We start from the raw sequence: 17,501 nt of genomic DNA, 5'->3' as shown, positions 1-17,501 counted from the left end.
TGAGCCACTGCGCCTGGCCACTCTTTTCTTAAATATCTGGTGGAGGCCTCAAAATCAACATGAACAAAACAGAACTCATCATCAATAAAGCCATTCGTCCATTTATATCCTCTGCTTATTTGAATGGTTATCCAGTACCTCCAACCAGAAGTCAATAGCTTACTCTGGAGTCTTTTTTATCATTATCGTTCATGTTTAGTTCATCAGCAAGTATGCCTAAAATCCTTCCATCCTTCCTGCCTGTTACCAACTGTGCTGCACAGTCTATGCCCTACCATATCTCATCTGAATAATTTGTAATAGTGTCACTAATAGTTGCTTTTCTTCCAGCCATGTCTCCTTCCCAGTAGGATGGTTCATACAATCATGGAATTTTATCTTTCTAATTCATACATTCGATCACATAACTATCATTTTCAAAATTTCTTAATGGCTCACCATCACCCTAGAACATAATCTAAACTTCTTTGCATGGCTTACAAGACACTTTTTGATCTGGCTTCTTGACCCCTCTCCTGCCAGCCTTAATCTCTCTCCCATACTTCCCTAAACATTTTATTTTCCAATTCTCATAAAATGCCTTTACTCAGTCATATCTCTGTGCTTGTGCACAATTAGGTTCTTCTTTGCATAGCACCCTTTCTTGTCTATCCATCAAACTCTAATTTGTAATTCAAGTTTATACTCAAATGGTATCTACTGTATAAACTTCCCCTGACTCCTGAGATCTTAGAATCTTATTTCCCTGTATACATTAAATATATTTAAAACATAATAATTATATTTTTATAATGATATATGTTGTTTATGCAGTATGTCTGTCTCCTACTAGGCTATGTATTCCTTGAATCCGGCTCTTTGTTTGTACAACTTTGTGTGTTCATCACTTAGAAACACAGACTCAGAACTTTCAAGAAATTGACCTGAGTGAGTGAATTTTTCAGAATATTTAAGAAATTGACTTGAGTGAATGAATGGATATATAAAAATAAGAATGAGCTTGATTGAAAAAAGATAAGGAATTATTGTTATTTCAACAGCTTACCAGCACTAACACTCATTATTCCAGTAGGCTAAGTTGTCTTGGAAATCTAATGTTTGAATCCTTTCTTCCTGTTAAGAGTTTTTAAAGTCAGTTTTATGGCATTTCTTGTAGAGAGAGGCAGGGGTAACACAGGAAGAACAGAGGTACAAAAGAAAAATGAGTTTTTCCTTGATCACCATGAAAATCCCTTACATTTCAGTCATGCGTGTATCTCTGCCAAGGGTCAAGGTGAATGACTGTTATTATTGATGAGTTATTTTAGGTAATTTATCAGTCAGACCTATTGGCTGGATTTCATAAACAGTAAGAGAAAAGTAAGAATTAGGTGAGGAAAATGACTAAGCAAATGTATATCCTCCTGTGAAGATAAGAACCAACTCAGAGTTTGCAATGCATCAGTTCCAAAACTGGAATGATCCTTTTTCTGTTTTACTTAGAGACTTTCCCACTGCAGGCCCCAGTTGAACTCTGGAAGACACAGCAGTACAGAAGGTCTGAGAATGGATGCCAAACACACTGAACCTTCTAAACTCACATGAACAAGACCAAAAATAAAAATATGAAATAAAATAGAAACAAAGAGGAAGTAACTAATATCCTCTGTGTCACCAACCTAGCAGGTCCACACTACATAAATTCAATGTATTTATTCAGCTTTCTACAACTTACAACTTTTAAGATGTCACATGTTGAATCTGATACCATAGTGGTAGAAGAGACCTAGACACTATGTAGTGTGGTGCTTATCAGATCGTAATCTCCCAAGACTTTGGATTTTGATGTGATGCCTCAGGGACTAAACTTGGGAGAGTAAGGTCCAGCTTCCCTGCCATACTTCAATTCAGGCAGCAATATTTTTATCTGTTTCATTTGTTTGTTTAATAATGAAGTCTCATGCAAGATTTTACTTGGTTGATAAAATAATTCTTTATAAAAGTTAAAAATACTGCCATCTATTCTAAATTCCTTGATTTATAGATGAGGAATCTGAGGCTCAGAATGGCTGCATAATAACTCAAGTTGGTGTCAAATGAGTAGAACCTGCCCAGGTCTTCTAATGCTTATTATAATGGTAATGGTATACCTGGGCTTGAGTTTTAGAGTCCAACTACCTGAATTCAAATTACCACTGTCACCTGACGTTGGGCAATTTATTTACCCTTTTTAGGCATCAGCCTTCATCTGAAAAATGGAGTTCATATTGGTACATACCTCATAGAGTTGTTTTAAGGAGTAAAGGGGTTAATACAAAGAAAGTGTCTAATACATAGTAAGCACTCAAAAATATCCCCATTACCGTAATATAACTATTATTCTATTTTACGAAACTGAAAAACTTCAGGGTTAGGCAGTGTGTTCGTTTCTACACAATGTTGTTGTATTGTTGCGACAGTAAATTACCACCAACTTGGTGGCTTAAAATAACACAAATTTATTATCTTAAAGTTATTGCAGTCAGAAGTCCAAAATGAGTCTCACTGGGCTAAAAGCTAGATGCCTGCTGAGCTGATTTCCTTCTGGAGGCTCTAGGGCAGAATCTCTTCCCTTGACTTTTCCAGCCACCTCCATTCCTTGGCTGTGGCCCCTTTGCCCATCTTTAAAACCAGCAGTGTAGCACTATTCAGACTCCGAGTCCAACTCTCACGCTCCTGCCTCCTCTCAATGCTTTGACTTACAAACACCCTTTGTGATTGCATTGGTCTCACCCAGATAATTCAGGATAATCTCCCTATGTCAAGATCCTTAATCAATCTGCAAAGACCCTGTTGCCATGTAAGGTAATATGTTTATATGGATATATTTGGAGAATCATTATTCTGTCTATCACAGGTGGGCAATGTAAATATGCAAAACAGCTTTGTATAAGAAGAGGGAGTGGTGTACACTGCATAAACCTTACCTAAAGGCAATTGTGTGTGTGTACATTTATATATATCTATATATAAAATACTAGGCCAGTCAAACTAATATATCCTAGACCTGACTTGACTGAGGAATGTGCTTTGGGATGCTTGCCCTATGTCATTCCATTAAGTGATTAGACCAGGTCTGCATAATGTAAAGCAAAGAGGAAAGGTGGTGATTGCCCAAGTCTCTGCTATGTAAGCATCCTAGATAATTCAAGACATTTTTTCAGAGTGAAACAAAATGATAAATATCCTTCCAAATTCATGCAGTCTGCTTCCTACATGCTTTAAATACCTGAATGTGGGAAATGACCCAGTTTTTATCTACCTTTATTGACTATTTCAAATTAAACTCTTTAGCAATCAACAACAACAGGAGTTACATCAACAGCTGCTTCATCCTACACTCTGATTTTATGCCTCTCTTTTTTTTTGTTTTTTTTTTTTTTTTTTTTTTTTTTTTTTTTTTTTTTTTTAGTAGAGACGGGGTTTCACCGTGTAGACCAGGATGGTCTCGATCTCCTGACCTCGTGATCCACCCATCTCGGCCTCCCAAAGTGCTGGGATTACAGGCTTGAGCCACCGCGCCCGGCCTTATGCCTCTCTTTTAGCCATTACACCTGGTTGACTTGGAGATCCTCCAGGGACAACATCTGTTATGACTGTCTCCCTTGAAATTCAGGCCCACGGTTGTTTAACTGCAAATGTGGAAGAAAATCCAAACTGTACTTGTTTCTGTTGTCTCATGGCTTTGTCACCATATGTCAAATCAAATTACATTTCACAGTTGGCCGTTGAAAGAAATGAATAAATAGTCAGTGCAAAGATACCTTTTTTGACCATTAGATAACTAAAATATAAAACCTGTTGACTTATCTCCTTTACAAGAGGATCTCAAAATGTTCATGAAGCTGGGCGCGGTGGCTCAAGCCTGTAATCCCAGCACTTTGGGAGGCCGAGATGGGTGGATCATGAGGTCAGGAGATCGAGACCATCCTGGCTAACACAGTGAAACCCCGTCTCTACTAAAAAATACAAAAGACTAGCCGGGCGAGGTCGTGGGCACCTGTAGTCCCAGCTACTCAGGAGCCTGAGGCAGGAGAATGGCGTGAACCCGGGAGGCGGAGCTTGCAGTGAGCTGAGATCCGGCCACTGCACTCCAGCCTGGGCGACAGAGCGAGACTCCGTCTCAGAAAAAAAAAAAAAAAAAAGAAAAGAAAAAAAAAAGTTCATGGAAAAATGGAATTAAAAGATAAGAATTTTAAACACAAACTTTATTTCTCAACATAATCTCCATCAAGTTCAAGACACTTTTGTGAACAATGATGTCACCCATTTAGTCTATGCCTAAAGGATGGAGAGTGTTCAGAATTTAAGCATGCCAATTCAGTCGTTTTCACATTATTAATGGAAGAATAAATTGGTGCCATTTAAAGGATTTTTTAGTATTAGGAAACAAAAAGGAGTCAGAAGGAGCCATATCAGGACTGTAAGGTGGATGCCTAATGATTTCATATCAAAGCTCTTGCAAAATGGCCCTTGTTTGATGAAAGGAATCAGCAGGAACATTGTTGTGGTGGTGAAGGATACTCTAATAAAGCTTTCCCAGGCATTTTTCTGCTATAGCTCTGACTTCCTCAAAACACTCTCAAAATAAGTAAACGTTATTATTCTTTAGCCCTTGATATAGTTTTGACTGTGTCCTCACCCAAGTATTATCTTGAACTGTAGTTCCCATAATCTCCATGTGTCATGAGAGAGACCCAGTAGGAGGTAATGGCATCATGGGGGTGATTATCTCCATGCTGTTTTTGTGATAGTGAGTGAGTTTTTATGAAATATGATGGTTTTATAAGGGTTTTTCCCCTCATTTCACTGTGTACTTCTCCTTGCTGCCACCATGTGATAAAGGACGTGTTTGCTTCCCTTTCCATCATGATTATATGCTTCTTGAGGCTTCCCCAGTCCTGCAGCACTGTGAGTCAATTAAACCAGTTTCCTGTATACATTACCCAGTCTTGGGTATGTTCTTACAGCGGTGTGAGAACGGACTAATACAGCCCTTTAAAAAGTCAACAAGCAAAATATTTTGAACATCCCCAAAAACTGTGCCATAACCATAGTTCTTGACTGGTCTGTTTGTGTTTGACTCCACCACACCCACCTCTTGAAGGCAATTGCTTTGATTGTGCTTGGTATTTAGAATTGTACTGGTCAAGACAGTTTCATTTCTTGTTACAATTCTTTGAAGATATACCTCAGGATCTTGATCCCACTTACTTAAAATTTCCATAGAAAGTTCTGTTCTTTCCTGCAGCTGATCTAAGCACAACAGTTTTGATGTCCATTGAGTGAAAAGTTTGCTTAACTCTAATTTTTTAGTTAGACTGCATAAGCTGAATCAATTACAATACCTCTTATGTTGGCTATTGTTTATGCTATTAATTTTCCGTCCTTTTCAATTAGGGCAGAAACATGATTAATTTTTTCTTTGCATTTAAATCAGTAGGGGTGGTCTGTCCCTGCAGGCTTCATCTTCAACATTGTCTCATCCATCTTAAAATGAATTATCTACTTGTAAACTGTTGGTTTCTTTGGGGAATTGTCCCTATAAACTTTTTGTAAGCATCAATGATTTCCCATTCTTCCACTCAAGCTTCACTGTAAGTTTGATGTTTGTTTTGCTTCGATTTCAGCAGAATTCATGTTGATGATATCTTTCTGAACTGATATCTTATCCTTCTTAGTACCTCAAACTAGATATTATTTACACATGTTATAACAAGTTAGTACAAGTTTATCTTGTTGCAAAAATTTTGAAATCCATGCATAATTTTTTCATAGTATGAATTTTCTGTAAGCTTTTTGAAGACCCCTTATATTTGGTACAATTGTTATCATTGCCAATGTGGAAATCAGCTTTTTAAAATGGTTATCAGAAACCTCATCTGAGCTCACAATTCAGTTCCTAAAATGTAGATTAGTTTTCATAAACAGAAGTGAGTGAGAAGCATGTAAGGCAAGGCAATCAAGTGTCCTTGAGGTGCTGACACTGAAGGAAGGATGAGGAAGAAATAGCAAGTAGGGAAAAGAGAAATGAAAAACAGAAAATGAAGTTGTCATGTGTCCATATGTATGATATGGTGGGTATTCATAATGGTCAAAAGTCTTATACAAAAGAAGGAAAAGAGTTGTCCTAGGCCATCTCTGGCTACTAATAATTAATAGGTAAAGACCTACTAACAGTTAAAGGTAAAAGAATCTCAAGCCTGTGGAAGTTATTACTTTACTGAATGTGAGTTTATGAGCCATTGTTTATCCAATAGATGAAAGGAAACAACTTTTGCCACATGCCATATTTTTAGAAAAGAGGCAAACTCAACTATTAAGCCTTACTCCACTGAATCAGTTCTTTTGTCACTAAAGATATATTGATATGGTCACTAAAACCAGTGGAAAGATGCTGGTAGAAATGAGGGTGCAATGGTTGTTGTTTTATTAACTCTCAGATAGTATATACATTTGCTATTGCTGTTGTAACAAATTACCACAAACTTAGTGACTTAAAACAATACAAAAATCTATAGTTTCAGAGGTCAGAAGTCTGAAAGTAGTCTTATGGAGTTAAAATCAAAGTGTTGGCAATCCTACATTCCATCTGCAGGCACTAGGGGAGATCTGTTTCCTTGTGTTTTCCATTTCTTATGGACTACTAGCATTCTTTGGCTTGTGGCTCGTTCCTCTGTCTTCAAAGCATATCATTTCAACCTCTGCCTTGGTTGTTACCTCTCCTCTTTCTGACTCGACCATCTTGACACCAGGGTTCTAAGGACCCTTGAGATTACATTGGGCCCACCTAGATAATCCAGGACAGTCTCTTTATATCAAGAAACTTTACATAATCACATCTGCAAAGTTCTTTGTGCCAGGTGAGGTGATATGTTAGCAGGTACTAAGGATTCAGACATGAACATCTTTAGGGAGCTATTATTCTACCAATCATAGATCCACTTGTCAATAAAGACCTTATCTAGAATTTACAAACTCAAGTGCCCACAGAGGATAGACAGGTAATAGAAGTGAATGAGAAAAACCAAGGAGTGGTGGAAACTGAGGTAAATTAGAGAGTGAATAGCATTCTAAGGCATTCACAATTTTAATAACATATGTAGTTGCCATGTGGACAAAAAAACAATTGTCTCTGGTTCATGCCTACCTATTTGCGACCTTTATTTTAAACCAAATATTTGCTCCAAATAAGACTCTTCTGCCATTAGAAAGTGAGACACTTTCTATTAAAATGTCTACATGCACTCTGCAGCCAATTACACCCTTACATAAATATAGAAAAGGCTAAAATACAAGAACGCAGTAAAAAATAACCAGAATGTGATTTAGAGCCATGTGTTAACTGAAAGACCCACCAAAAACTAATTGGAAGGAAAAGGCCAGGAAGGAAATTGACCATTACAGGAAATACAGGATAAATTTTTTTTAAGATGGTGATCGTGCTCCCAGTAGGCTCAGAAAGACTTCTCTGGTTTAGAGGCAAATAAGAGCCAGATAAGTAGTCTGTAAGGATTAATGAATCATACATTTTTGTAAACAGCAACTGTGACAGTCTAACACAAGTTCCAAAGACACAAGCAAGGAGATTAGCAATGTCATGTTTCTGATGGACTTTCTCTTGGGTTTCTGTTAATCCGTGAGGTTTGATATGTGTTGTGAGTAAGAGAAAGGAGCTGAACATAACATTTTAAAGATCTGTTGAGTATTTGGCCATAAAAAGGACTAAATCATCATCATTTTAAAAGTCCCAGGTTAGCAGACATACTCTGAGGCCTGCCTCACAATCAAAACATACATCGGATTTTATAAACATTTAGATCAAAGATTATGAAGAAAAATTTCCAAGAAATTCAGTGTCCATGTCCACATACACAGAATTTTTTTTAATGTGTAGTGGGGAGGAATGAAAAGGTATATAATCAATGAAGGAAGACAACTGTGGCAGCTCATGCACCAGGAGAGCTGAAGAATCAATTAAAATTCATATGCTAAAGGTGACATGTTATTCTATTCAAAGCCAAAATAAACAAACATGAACTTTTGCTTATGCAAGAGAAAGCACTATGCTTATATCTAGGAGAAAGGAGTTGAGACAAATAAAGCTAAAAGGTTATTTTCACACAAACAAAAGGTCTTTTTCTCTCTTTGTATGTCTCTCTCTCTTCTATTTTTCTTTTCTTTCCCTCATTTTCTCTGTGTGTGTGTGTGTGTTTGTGTGGAGAGAGAGAAAGAAAGAAAGATTGAGACAACAAGAGAGAGAGAATTAGAGAGCGATAGAGAAACTATTTTATTGAATGATCTGTACTCAGTAAAGGTGAAAATATAAATTAGTATTTTGTTGTTGTTCTATGCCACTGCCTTCCGATAAGTTTTATCAATCATTTTCTTGCCTCTGGATGAAATCTCAAAAGCATAAAATAGCATTATCCATCATTCTCATACATAAGTGAATGGTCTCTTTTGATACAAAATACCTAGTTTATGCCAGACTAATATCGAAGCCTTATTCTCCTTTATAAGTCAAACCTTCTTCCCGGTCATCTTGCATCTTGGGCCTGATTTAGACTTGGAGATATGCAGTAGAGATGAGGTGCTTAATCAACTTCTAAGCTTTGCTCTTATTTTCCTTTCTTTCTACTCTCTAGGCGGTCTCTGTTTTTTCCAGAGATAGAGAGGATGATGGGAGAAGAGAGATGAGGCAGAAAGTTTTTACTTAACTGATATGGTTGTCCCTGACATTGGTGGCCACCAAAAGTGCTCTTCCTTCTCTCTTCCCCTCTCTCTCTTTGTCCCTCCTTTCCTTTCTCTTTCATGAAGCGCCTCTGTGCGGTCTTCAGAAACCTGCATTACTATGGATCTCTCCCCTGCTATTCACTTGTCATGGAACATGTCACCTCTGCCATTTCTAGATGGTTATTCATGATGCCTCCCTGGGTCGCAACATCTAGTGGTCCATCTCACACATACTTCCTCTCATGGGATCTCCAGGCCCTCTCAGGCTGTCCTTCAGGACAGAATCTTTCAAGATGGCCTAATTTCAGCTCCTACATTAGTTTACATCTGATCCATATCTAGAAGAGCAGGCCATTTTGAATGCAGCCCTGTATCTTTTCTTTCTTGCTACAAATTGTTCCACTTAGGTTCTTTCCTATATAAATTGTCGGTATAAATCAGGTTTCTAAGTATCAGTGAGGACAGGCCAAGCTTGCCAGTGAGTTTCCAGAAGCATCCCTCAGCACACGTGAAGTAAGAGTTAAAGACCTCTCTCCTCTGTTCTTTTATACTCTCCTGTGGTCACACACAATCTTAATACACTTTGTTTCAGATGATCTAGTAGCTACTATACTCAGTGTTGAATTCCCTCCTGGAACTTCTAGATAGAGGGAAAAGCCATAGTTGAGATCCTGTTAGATAGGTAGTTTGATCAATGATAGAGAGATAAAAAGATATAGAGATAGAGATGTCCAGGTGTGGTGAGCTGAGAAATAACAAATTGAAGCCCAATAATTTAAGGAATTGATGAGAATGGAGTGCAGTAGATTCCAGCAAGAAAACAACAGATTGGTACTAAGGAGAGAGCTGATTAATAATAGTGTGGAGGCAAGAAACTTAGAATAGTGATGACTGGTGTTTAATTTTTGTTACTTTTGGATCTGGGCAGAAACACCCTTCATTATCCCCCAAATCTTCAGGACAATTTGTCACCAATGCTATCACCACACTAGCATTGACTTAATGCAGTACTGCTTTGGATAACAAAAAAATATAAAGGCATTTTCATTTGTATATAGGAGAGAAGGAACAAGAAAGAATTGGAGCAGGCAGTGCCCATGAGGTAATGGTGGGAGGTTCTCAGTGACTTACTAAAAGTAGGAAGTTACAGGCAACTTTAAGTCAGTGTCAGCCCCTCTTCTTGAAAACCTGCAAAAATATCAAGAGTCTTGGATTATTTCAGTTGGAAGCTTGAATTAGTTCTCATAAATTTCAAACAAGGTGGTGCCTCCGGAAGGCTGGAGAACTTGGAGGTGTTCAGGTTACATATGACTAATACAGTATCCCGTTTCTTAAGCCTTCTAATGTAAATCTGTGGTTAGAGTATCTGGTCAAACTTCAAAATCTTCCATATTTATTGAAAAATGGAAATAAGACAACATAAAAACATTCTAAAGATATAATCCCTAGAATAATCCAAGTATGAATTATACATTATTATCACAAGTCACATATTTCATTAAAAATGGGAAAGTTTTGTGGCTTTGACTGAGCAATTTTCCCTGCTAACTGCTTTGAGTCTCTGTGATTTTAGTGTTTTATTCCTTGACCCCTTCACTTCATTGCTGCAAGTTTCCTTACCCAAAGCACATGCTCTCGATCTCATTTTTTTTTTTTTTTTTTTTTTTTGGATGAGGAAGGGATTATTACTAGACAAAAGTGGAGGGCAGGACAATAATTTGTTTTCCCAGTACTCCAAAAGTCTCTCACACAGGTCCTGCTTTAAGCTAAAGGGTAATGTGCAGAGCCAAGTTTAATCCTTGTTATGGTGCCAGGGCAGGCTGTGCTGAGCTGAACTGCAGGCTTTGCTCCCTGTAGGCCAAGCTCTTATACCTTCTGTGGTGTTATGATATATATATATATATATGTTTTCATCCACAGTTCCTGACTCATAGCTACCATAGCCCTTGTTACAGTCTTTTGTTATTGGGTTGGGTGTGTTAGGCCTCAGGGGCAGGACTCAGGAAACAGAATCTCTCTGACTTTCTCTTGTCCTCCTTTCACCTGCCCAAAGGCAGGACTCTAATATTCCCCCAGCTTTCTCATTGTGAGTCATAAGGCCCTCATTTCAGAGAGGCTGTTGCCCCATACCCTGAAGGAAGGAATGCTGATGTCAAGAATTTTCCATAAAAATCCAAGAGGATTGGGTTCCGAGAGCTTCAGGATAGCTGAACATGTGCAGGTTCCTGGAGGGGTGACATGCCCAGGGAGGGCATGGAAGCTCCATGTCCCTTTCCCCATACCTCTTTACTCATACCTCACCCTACACAGCTCTCCATCTGTATCATTTGTTTTGTTTTGGTTTTTGAGACACAGTCTCACCTTATCACCCAGGTTGGAGTGCAGTGGCATGATCTTGGCTCACTGCAACCTCTGCCTCCTGGGCACCAGCAATTCTTGCCTCAGCCTCCCCAGTAGCTGGGATTACAGGCACCCACCACTGCACCCAGCTACTTTTTGTATTTTTAGTAGAGATGGGGTTTCACCATGTTGGCCAGGTGAATCTATGATCGGCCTGCCTAGGTCTCTCAAAGTGCTGGGATTACAGACGTGAGTGACTGTACCTGGCCATCATCTGTATCATTTGTAATATCCTTTATAATAAATTGGAAAAATACGTGTATGTTTCTGTGAGTTCTGTGAGCCACTCCAGAAAATTAAACCCAAAGACAGGGGCATGGGAACCCCAACTTAGGCCTGTTGGTCAGAAGTTCCAGAGTCCTGGATGGACTTAAGACTGGTTGGGGAGGCAGTCTTGGGGATTGAGCCCTCAACCTATGCGATCTGACACTATCTCCAGGTAGATGTAACAGAATTGAATTGGAAGACACAGAGTTGGTGTCCACTGTAGAATCAATTGCTTGCTTGGTGGTAGAGAGAAACCCTCACACATCTGTTCACAGAGGTCTTCTCTGTGTTGATGATTATTGTGGTAGTGGTGTGAAGGCAAAAGGAAATCACGGTTTGAGAGTTTTTTTCCCAAACACCTTACGTTCCAGAGCCTTGCAAGTTGACTCATTAAAGTCATGCTCAGGCTCACCCAAGTTTGATTTGTAAACCAGAGAATTAGTTTGCTAATTTACGGTGATTCAGATTCAGTTGCCATTTGTTTTGAGCATGTTACATGTCAAACATTGAGCTTGAGAATTTCTCACCAATGATCTCATTTAATCCTCTCATCAGCAGTCAGTGGATGTCCCCAGAGGAAAGTCTATTCAGAAAAATGAATAAAGTTTATAAAGTTTCTTAGAAATACCAAGTCAAGGCAAAGAGAACTGGATGATCTGTGGAGATCATCTTGAAGTAGGAGGATGTTCTTGAATCTTTGCTCTCTACATATATCTGCTTATGGCTCAGTTCCTAGCAAGAAAACCCAGCCTCTTCCTCACTGTCTTTGCTGAATCCCCACTGATCAAAGTCTTCTCATATTTTTCAGTATTTCATGCTGTCATTTTGTGCCTCCCTATGGCATCTTATTCCCTCACTTACAACCAGACTGCTTCTCTAGAAAGAATCTAGACACAACTTGTTTTCTTTACTACAGTAGAATGTCCTCCATCTTGTAAATAGATGCAAAACTCTTTCTTGAATCTGAATTATATCACTTTCTACAATAGGAGACATGACTATTTGTTTCTGGGGAAAACATCTGGAGCATTTCTGCACCCATGCTGATAACAGTCTGCGTCCTTTCTGTAGCTCCAGGCATGGCATGAAGGTGTCGGAGGGAGCAGTGGCATAGAGAGATTCAAACTTTTATAGCTATAATCACATAAGAAAAAAACTGGCTCATGTGTATAAGTTTGGTATTTTAATTAATTTATTTATTTAAGTATTTATGCAGTGTCATGCATTGAGTATACAGAAATGAATAAGGCACAATGCTCTCAAAGAATTCTTTGTCCAGTACAGAGTACAAACATGTAAGGAAATAATTTTAATACAGTGAGCTAAAGGTTAATTGAAATATGGACATGGTGCCATCAGAGAATTGAGGTTTAGGAAATTTTGTCTACATGGTCAGGGAAAGTCTCACAGCTAAGATGACCTTTAAGAAGTTTTAAATTAAGGACAGAAGTTCACTGGATGGGAAAAAAAGGGGGCAGTGGGAGGAGGCATGTGGAGGAATGTTTAGGAAAAGCATTCCAAGCAGAAGGGACAGAAGCATAAAACAGCATAGGAATTTTAAAAAGATATGAGACATTGGCATGCCTATAGCAATTTATATGAGTAGAAATGAAGCTGAGAGTTAGGCAGGGTCTTATCAAAATTGATTCCTATTATTAAGATTAGAAATTTGAATTACATTCAGTAAACAGTAGGTATAGAACTTAAGCAATGTAATGTCATTTGTGTTTTTAAAAGATGACTTTTATAGTATTATGATTTGGAGAAGTTATTTTGCCTTGCAACTGAAAACTAAAATTAATATATAAATGACAATATTTAAGGATGTTTTTAATTTTATCCCAATGTGTTCAAAATGCTATTTTGATAATATTATAAGTAGTTATTTTGCAATATATTTTCTTCCCTTATTTTAGTCTTCCCTGATATACCCACAACTTAATATATAGTACAAACCTCTGTTGTAGTGGGAAGAGGGCTGAACCTAGAAGCAGAAAATGGTTCTGAGTCCCTATCCTTCTTCTTTCTGGCTTTGTGTCCTTGGGCAAGTCACTTAACCTCTCTGAAACTCAAGTTCCTTATCAGTGAAAGGGGGATATTGATACTCAAATTCTGGTTTGTTGTGAGGATTAAATTAAAGAAAAAGTGAGCTATCTCGTAGACCTAAAAGGACTTCATAAAAGTATAGAAAAGTGCACGCACTCTCTATATATAATTTATATATGTATAAATTATACATTTTATAATATATATATTTCTTTTTCTTTCCCCAGGGCTTTCCTTCAGGAATTTCAGTTCTTGATACCCATGATGAAGTTAGATGATATTGAATAAACCCTACTGATCCTGACCTGGTCAACTTAGATGTCTGCCTTTCTTTTTTGGACGAAATCATTCAGACTCAGAGAGTGATAATTAGTGATGAAGCTGTAACTTCATCACTCCTAGATGAAGTTCTAGGAGTCTGGACTCCTGGAACAGTGTACTTTCATTAATTCAGAAATGGTCCTCTACAATGGCTTCATAAACAGCAAGCTGAAACCACATTCAAAATTACAGCTTACATGAGTGGCATTAATATGTATGGAACTAGATCTTGATGCCTTGACCCAAAGGTACTGACTTGCTATCTGAATAAAAGAGGAAATCTGATGGTTAGAGAGGGTATCATATATCCCAACTTCTTTTCCCCTTAATGGAAGAAGTTAGGTCTCTTCCTTACCATAAACTATACTGTAAACTCTTAACTATTTCTGGTGCCATCAAGTGATTAAAGATTGATTTGCTTGAAATGAAAGAAACATCCTGATTGAATAATAATCCAGTTAAGATAAACAATAAATAACCAATATTGTTTCTGTGATGGAATTTTCACTAGCAAGACTCTAGATACTATGGCAAACATGTTTTTAAAATGTAGCTTTTCAAAAAAGTAAACAGAACCTGACTTCTGTGTTTTTAAATTAATTTTTAATTAATTTTTGTGTTTTTAAATTAAGATTCAAAAACTAGATTGAATAGAGTAAGTTAATTCAAATAAGATCACGCAGGTGGAAAGGGGAAATTTCTTTGCTAGACTATAATAAAAATTCAGAGTAAGAAGTTTGATTTTGGAGAAAACAGTGGGATAGGTTCCCAAATCAATCTCTTGATGAAGGAATACCAAAAATACAAAGAGAATGTATTTTTTAAAAACTCCTTGGGAGAGGCTTCAAGATGGTTGACTAGATGCTTATTAGATCTGGTACTTGCCTCTTCCATGAAGAGAAACTAAAATAGCAAATACATAATCATGCTTCAAATAGATCATCAAAGAGTGAACGCTAGAATTCAACAAAGAAGTGACAGGAAGCACTGAAGCAAGGAAGGAGAGACAGGAAAGGCAGCCTGTTTGACTGTGATTGGTTAGGAGTCCGGAGAAGTTCCCTTATGAAATGAAGGTCAAGTGAGAGGCCCCCAGAACTCCAAATTCCCACCATAGACTCTTATAATCCAAGTTACAGTAGAGCCCCTGAAACTTCATGGACCCTGGGACTAACATAAAGAGCTAGAGAGCATGTGAAGGCACTGCTCCAGAGAAAGAGCTCACATTGGGTTCCACACACCCCGAGTCCTAAGCAGCTGCGTTCCAGTGCCATTTTGAAAGCCAAGTCCCCACCAGACTGCATCCTGCCTGGAGACCCAATAGCAGCTGCATCTTTGCATTTCTGGAGCCCCATTGATATCCTTGTCTGCTGCAACTGGGGCCTAGGCAAGAGACACTGGCAGTGGTTCTGCCCTCCTAGCAGAGTGGCAGTCATGCATTTTCACACACCCTGAGGACAAATGCCGCTTCCCACAATCACCAGTGCTGTGTGCTGCTTTGGGGCTAAAGCTCGAGCGAAGTGCATGCCCCGTCCCCACCAGGCACCTGCCTATGGTTGCTCCTCAGTGTCAGGGCTGCAGTGCAGCCACTGCTGCCTCCAACTGAGCTCTCCAACAGGGGCCTGGGGATTACCCAATCTCTGCCTACAACAGCCAGTGCCTGTTTGCACCACTGGGATGCCTGAGAACAGATCCACCTGGCCAAGCTCCACTCCCCACTCAGTACCCAGATATAACAACAAGGGTCCTGGGAATTGCCCAGTCCAATCCACCACCTTTGGTACCTGAACATTTCTCCCAAGGTCTGTGGTCAAGTCCACTGAACCTGCCACTACCCCCACAGCTGGTACCCAATGCATGCATCAACAAGGAACCTGGAGATTGGACCACCAAGCTGATTGTAGTCATCAACATCACTAGCATGGATCACTTGAGTCCCAGAGGGTTGTCTCACCATTGCTACAGCTATCAACCATGCAATGCCTACTGCCTACTGCCTAGGGGCTCAAGAACCTGCCCACCTACCCAGTCCACTGCTACAATCCCTGGAACCTGAGAAAACTGCCTAGAAATCCAAGAACTGTCCTTCCTGGACCGACTAACATCAGTGCCAGCATGTACCGCCCTGGAGTTTAAGGACAGACACATTCAGCTCACTGCTGCCACAACTAGTGCCTGAAGACTGGTTCATCTGGTATTCCAGCCTCCAGTAAAACTGCTAGCACAACCTCTACTAACAACTGCACCCTAAGCCACTGAGAAAATCACAACCATTATTGATGCTGTTACAACTAAAGAAATCATACAGAGACTACATACTGCACACCCCCAGAATCAAATCAAAAGTGACCTACCCAGGCAATACCATAAATACATTGTGAGGAAAAATTCATCTCACATAAAAGTAAATTCAAAAATTGGAAGAAGCAACGGTTACATCATGTGCATAGATATCAACATACAGACACAAGAAACATGAAAAAATAAGATTATGTTACATGCTCAAAGAAATACAATAATTCTCCAGCAACAGGTCCCAATCAAAAACAAATTTACAAAACCCCAGAAAAACAGTTCAAAATATTGATACTAAAGAAGCTCAGTGAAATACAAAAGAATACTGAAAAACAATACAAATAAATCAGAAAAACAATTCAGGATATGAATGAGAAATTCCAAAGAGATAGATATCATTAAAAAAGAACCAATAGAAATTCTGAAGCTGATGAATTTATTAAAAGAAATACAAAATACATTCAAAACTTCAACAATAAACTAGATCAAGCAGAAGAAAGAATCCTGGAACTTAAGGCCTTTTCAAACAACCCAGTCAGACAAATTGAAAAAAAAAAAGAATTAAAAAGATTGATTAAACCCTTCATGTCACCTGGAACATCATAAATTGACCAAATATTTAAAATTTTGGTATTCCTGAAAGCAAAGAGAAAATAAAATCTTTCTCAGACAAGCAAAGTGTGAGAGATTCATTACAGCTAGACCAGTCCTACGAGAAATATCTAAGGGAATTCTATGCCTGGAAGAAAAACAAAGTTATTATTTTTCATGATATTTTCATGCTATATTGTCATGAAAACACACACAAAAATAAAAACCACCAGTAGCACAAACACATAAACAAGGAAGAGAAAGAAGCTCAGATTTTACCATTATAGAATACTACCAAACCACAATAATAAACAATAAGAGTGAAAGAAAGATACAAAAGATATACAAAACAACCAGAAATCAATTAACTGTATGACAAGACTAAGCCTTCACATATCAATACGCTTAAATGCAAACAGATTAAACTTTTCACTTAAAAGATACGAACTGAATGGATTTTTCAAAATGGTCTAACTATATGCTGCCTACAAAGCATTCGTCTCACCTGTAAAGGCACATATAGATGAAAATAAAGAGGTGGAAAAAGATATTCCACACAGACAGAAACTAAAAGCAGGCAGGGGTAGCTATACTTTTATAAGATAAAACAAACTTTCAGTTAAGAACAATGAAAAGAGAAAAAGAAGGGCATTATATAATGACAAAAAGATTAGTTCAGCAAAAGGATACAATAATTCTAAACATATCTGCCCTCAACAATGGAGCACCCAAATATGTATGGCAAATATTATTACATTTAAAGAAAGAGAAGCTCCAATACAATAATAGGGACTTCAACATCCCACTCTCAGCATTAAACAGAACATATA

This window comes from Rhinopithecus roxellana, chromosome 11, assembly GCF_007565055.1.
Source record: "Rhinopithecus roxellana isolate Shanxi Qingling chromosome 11, ASM756505v1, whole genome shotgun sequence".
NCBI classification, from domain to species: domain Eukaryota; kingdom Metazoa; phylum Chordata; class Mammalia; order Primates; family Cercopithecidae; genus Rhinopithecus; species Rhinopithecus roxellana.
This window is presented reverse-complemented; position numbering follows the sequence as displayed.